At 47.5% G+C, this 6,000-nt stretch overlaps 1 protein-coding gene across 1 annotated transcript in view; it reads right to left on the reverse strand.

The window, feature by feature from the left end:
• Positions 1–6,000, reverse strand: part of rnf13 (ring finger protein 13) — a 30,924-nt gene that overhangs the window by 3,111 nt on the left and 21,813 nt on the right.

A 6,000-nucleotide genomic window follows, 5' to 3' on the forward strand; every position in this document is an offset into this window, starting at 1 on the left:
TGTGCCGGGCACACGGCTTCCCAGAACCATAGCCTTTCAAATGTCCCATCCCTTTAGACTATGGAAATCCCCCTTGAAAAGAGACACACTTTATACAGGAGCAACCGAGATGATGACTCATCGCTACTGTAGTGTAAAACCATTCCTCCACACGCTGCTCATTTCCTTGCATTGATCTTGAGATAGCCCCTTCCCCCCCTCACACATTCCCACCAGGTAGTGTTGTGCCAAACTGCTCCCAGCTGCATTTCCTTTTTCAGGCCTGACGTTCCCGGGGAGGAGCTGGGGCTGCCTGGAGCCGACAAAGATCGGAAGAGAGAGAGAAAAAAAAAAAGGCGGCCCAGGAATTTCAGAACGCACTCCCTTACAAATTCCTGAGTTCCTCTCCCTTCCCCAGCGTAGGGGGAGATGGTCATGCAGGGTGGTGGGCTGGCTGGCCGGCATGTTTACGTAAGCTCGAAATGAGCATGATTTCCCCTTAGTACTGGTGCCAGGGTTGCATGTGACCGTATAAGGATAGGGACTCACATCGACTACAAACCACCCCCTTTAACTGGACGTCAGCCTTTTTCTTTTCGTTTTTTCTCTGTCTCTCTCCCTCTCCTGTCCATCTCCATGTTCTTAGACAATCCTCCTCCTGTCTCTCTGAACCTTACGTTTTTTCCCCCCCAAAAAATCCCTGTTTCCTCATTCTGCTAATCTTTAACATTTCTTAATCTTTTTACCTCTCCCTTTCTCTAGCACTCTCTTTCTGCCCTTTAACCCAGTTCTAGACAGGGGCTGGAGAAGAAAGGACTTTTCTAAAGGCATGGATCCAGAGAAAACTTAGGAAATGCTGAACTGTGGCACTGGGCTATTCTGAGAAGCTGAACCCTAAGCAAAAAACACCACCACAAACTCAAGGGGCTGTATTTATGCACTGCTAAAATGCAGCACAACAAGACAGACTTTCTAGAGCTACGATGCGAAACAATTCAACCTAAAACAGATTAAAGGTCTTCTGGATGCAATCCCAAAAGCCATATTTAAATCTTGTTTTGCCCTTTCTAGACTATCCTAGTTAGCTGTGGTAAGTGTTGGTCAACAAGAGGCTGAGCAACAAAACAGCTGCTGTTTGAGTAATTTGTGGTCATGGTCAGGTCAACTGCTGCACGAAAGGGATTATACCACGCAGGCTGATCAAAGGAGCTGGTGTGTGCACAAGGCTACTCACTCTCCTTCCTGGAACCTTTGCTGGGCAAAGTTACTAACGTCATTACTATATACCTCAGATCAATCACATGTGAGCATAGGGGGGAAAACAGAATTATCGGGATGTCTGAGCAGAAACCAAACCCGAGACCCAGGACATTTCTAAACCAGATGGTCATGTTCACTATTTCTAGAAAATAAAGAAGGCAGTTTAAACTATTCACAATTTATTTTTGTGCTGAATCAGGCTTTATTTACTTCGTTTGGCAACCCGAGTAGTAACGCTAGCTTCTGACATCACAGAGAGGACGTTTGGGCCAGTAGCTCAAAAGAGTTCAGCCCTCCATTTTGCTCCAGTCAGCCAGGCAGCATTCCTGAATCTCAGGAGGCAGCACACAAGCCTCCTGAACTCATCTGAATGACTGTGTGGACGTGAGTGTGTCGGAGAAAGAGAGAAGAGAAGCATTCGCACGGTTACCTACGGCTCAGGCCAGCAAGGCCGTGGCAACTGGCAGTGAAGGCTGGGTTCTGTGGCTGAGAGAGAGAGAGAGCTCTCTGTATTCCCATCCTCGTGTCTCACACACAGCAGCATCTGAGCCACTGCAGCTGCTTTGTCTAAGAGTGTGTGTGTGTGCGTGTATGTGCACACTCAGCGTTCAGCCCAGGGTTGGGACAGAAAACAAAAAAAGCCAATGGGAGGGAGCAGTGTGACTCATCATGGACCAGTCCTCCAATCGCAGCACCCCAGGGAAAATGTAATTGGCGGCCAAGGGTCAGAGGGAAAGCCCAGCTTCACGCACACACCCACTTTGGGCTCGGCCTCACTTCTTTGCTAGGCTGGGTGTGAGGTTTGTCTGTCGGCTCCCGTCTGGTGATGAAACCACACACACAGAGAGAGTCGGGTCTCTATGCCCTAACCAGAAACAGACACCACAACCAGAATTCATTCTCACTGCATGAGTATGCAATGGGTAAGAGGAATGACGCAAGGGCTCCCAATAGGAGAAGGTGCATATACAGTACAAATATCCTGTTAGGCTAGCTTGCTTACTGGCTGATGCAATTCGGGATAACATTTCTGCGTGTCAATGTAAAGCAGTTCTTGTCAATACAGGCTGTGATATTAGACAGGCCAGTATTACCTAACAATATCAAACATACAGTCTTCTTGCATTACATGCAGTTCATACTAGAATTGTACGCTAATTACGCTTGCATTGTGCTCTTCACCGACAATTGTTGTCGCCTATTCAGAAGAGATCCCTTTGTGCTCTTGTATGTACTGTCTGTGCAGGCTCATGCAAGTCTGACATGCAAGTCTGACATCATCCCACGCCCACCTTCTCTGTCCCCTGCCAAATTCCTCGCGCTGTGTGATAGCAGTGTTGTTTGCGCCTGCACTCGCATCAGCACGGCTCAGAGCCAATAGAGCAATTAGCAATAGGTTGCTAATCAGCTAGCATCTCATCTGGCCTGAAAACAGCGCCTGCGACGCTCCAAACTAATGCCTGCTTATTCACACTTGCAGGGGTATAATTGCATTTGTGGACAATAGCGCGCTTGGGATTAGCATTAGCATTGCAACCAGCACGATAGGGGTGACACGTTAGAGTATTAGCATAACACGAAGATGAGACATATTGCCCATGGCTACAGATACGGCTACAGTAGATGTTAGTTCTAATTGTCCATGACCCACTGGTACTTGTGAGAGCGGAAGTTGAATCATTAACTTGAGTGCTTTCTGTCTTAACAGCGCGGCGTAAACTGATACTGGTGATGCTCTACTAACAATAGTGCATGCGCCTCAGTAACGTTAGTGCGCAAATTGTTAACAAAGACAACAATGCAGCAAAACACTGCAAGCTACAACATTCCCAGGATAAAAAAAAAACATCAGAAAAGTCTCACTAACAGTATGATACAGTTCAAAACCTGGGAGACTGTGTCAGTCTGAGCTGAGGAAGCCTTGTCCAGGCATGGCTCCCACTGTGAACCGCACACAGTGACCCCCTGGGTACGGCTGTCGGGCACTCTGCCCAAAAACGTCAGGACGAGATTGGAAGAGTGAGGTAATGGAAGACGCTCCAGCGCCAGACCTGTCGGAGAAGCACTCGGCTGTGCAAATGTGTGCCACTGCGGACTACAGACAGCTAAAAATACCCCCTGCTTCAGCACGTGAGATTATGAAGGGGGATAAAAGGCAGGGCGTTCACATCGGCACATTGTAAACAATGAATGCCAGGGGTCTGCTGAGTGAATTACAGGTCTCTCCACGATTCCAGGTTGTCATCGCTTCCATGCAGGGCGATAAACAGACAGATCAGTGTAGTGTGGGCTTTGCCAGCGATTAGCAGAAGTTGGAGATTCCAATCTGTCACCAATGCCAGCGTTCACCTTGCATTTTGACATGTTGCCAAACTGGGTTGGTAGGAATGACAATATGGCCTTCTGGAAACTGCTAACATGGCTTACGTTAGCATGCCGGAATTCCATCATTTACATTTAGTCATTTAGCAGACGCTCTTATCCAGAGCGACTTACAGTAAGTACAGGGACATTCCCCCGAGGCAAGCAGGGTGAAGTGCCTTGCCCAAGGACACAATGTCATTTGACACGGCCGTGAATCGAACTGGCGACCTTCAGATTACTAGCCCGATTCCCTAACCGCTCAGCCACCTGACTCCCATCATGCAGTATCGGCCAATAGAAACAGAGGTGAACAACCTGGAAGAAATTCCTCTCTGGCACGTGGCCAGAGAGGAAGCCACCTACTTCTAAACTCCTCTCTCCATCATCCCAACAACAGGTGAACCCACAGCTGGCAAAAAATTGTGATTTGACTGTGACGAACACAGCCCATGCCAGAAAATGCAGTCCAAATGTGTGTGTGTGTTGTTGCAGTCTCTACAATCATGTCCATCTACCAGCCAGCCAAAGAGTAGGAGTTCTGTTAGAAACCCCCAATTATAAGCTCTGTGAGGGGCTCACTTAGTATGCACCACCCAGACACAGCCAAAAGCTCCCTCTGTGTTCCCCGCACAGCCGATTCTGATCAGGGGCTTCCCACCCCAAACCTGCAGGGGCCTCTCAAACTCCAGGCAACACTGCACAGCCATAAGTGAAGATTGCCAACAACCCAGTGCTACTCAGGACTGATGCGTGGGCAGGGGTGTGCTAGACAAACCTCAGAAGTGGGACGAAAAACGTCATTTGCATTGCAAAGCGATGCTTTAAAATTACCTTTGTGTTGAGAAAGAGGGGGGGGGGGAGAGACACCAAATGCAAGTCTTCTGATGTCCAGAACTTTCTAAATGAAACTGGAAGCTTAAAAGGTGAAAACAGAAGACGTTTCGAAGTAAACTTCGCAACTTATACCCCTTTTCCACCAACGCATTTTGGGTGCCGTTCGGAGCCGGTACTTCATCGCGAACCAGTTCTTTCTCTTTCGACAGACTGAGAACCGGAAAAGTGGTTCGTAGGTGGTTCGTACGTGGTTTGCAAATAGCACCACTTTGGAGCTGGGCTAGATTGGGAACCAAGTAAGAACCGCTTGGGGCGGGGTTACCGTGACCAACAAGACTAACAGAATCCTTTGACCGCCATTACTCTAAGTTTACAATTCATATTTCTAAGCTAAACGGTACTTGTAAATCAGCATCTGAATTAAAACGTAACTAGAAGTGGGCAGTGCAGTTGCTGAAAATGTGCTTATTTTATTGATGAAACTGCTAATTTGTAGATTTGCTCCGACTTTTCGATAGGCACTGCGATGCTAGCTAGGTTATCAAATGAGTGAAATGACACACAAATGTTATGAGCTATTGAGCCTATATTTAACACAAATGTAATACACAAGCACTATACAGTAAAAGTTTATAAAATGTTGCGCTTATAATGCCAGTGTTGTCATACTGCTGCGAGTCCAGAGTATTGCGCAATAGCCAAGAAAACATGCATCTCAACCTCGCGTTCTTAGCGTTCTTCGGATTGATAAACAGCCTTTAGACGAGCCCCGCTTTGTGTTTGGTTCTGCCGTGCTAGCGTTGCTGGGAAAGATGAGACGTATACAGTGACGTAACGACGTGGCTCTGTGGTGGCTCTCTAGCCCGTGGAAAAGCAAACCGGTTCTTAGAAGGCTCCATTCTTGAACCAGCCGAACTGGCTCTAGCACCAGCTCCAAACTAGCTCCCGGTTCACTTTGGAAGAAAAGGGGTAAAAGAGGAGACATTTCACATTACCAGTCGGTCAGAGATCGTAATGTCGTGGCATTCCATACACTCAGCCATGTGTCTCGTCTCAACAGAGAGGAGCTTTTATATGGGCAAAGGCCTTTGTGAAGAAATCAGACCCATATTAATCCGATTAAGTCATAGGCCCAGTGCTCCCTGGGAGAGGTGTCATAGAGCGTTCATAACATCACGCTCCTGGGCAGGTCATATGACACAGGGGCATCGTAGGGAAGCGCTAAAATAAGAGTTCATTTCCCCCAAGGTCACGGTTGACAAATTGTGGATCTTCTGTTCTGGAACATTCCCACTGCCCTGAAGCAGAGGATAAAGGTTGCGTAGATAAAGGAGGGAGATTACCAGATTGCCAGTTGCCATAAATGTAAAAGTGAAGGCCTTTACGATCCTAACCTCTTCGATCTGGTTGATGCAAACTGAGGCAGCCGTTTGACACACCCTATGTTTAGATTCTTTTGTTCTGTACTGACACATCTGCTTGTTGTCAGATACTCCCCTTTCCCTTTCAAGCAACCACATCAGCCCAGAAAGAAAATGAGCAAGGTCCCTTAAAACTGGAGCT

The sequence above is a fragment of the Hypomesus transpacificus genome, chromosome 16, assembly GCF_021917145.1.
Source record: "Hypomesus transpacificus isolate Combined female chromosome 16, fHypTra1, whole genome shotgun sequence".
Lineage (NCBI taxonomy): Eukaryota > Metazoa > Chordata > Actinopteri > Osmeriformes > Osmeridae > Hypomesus > Hypomesus transpacificus.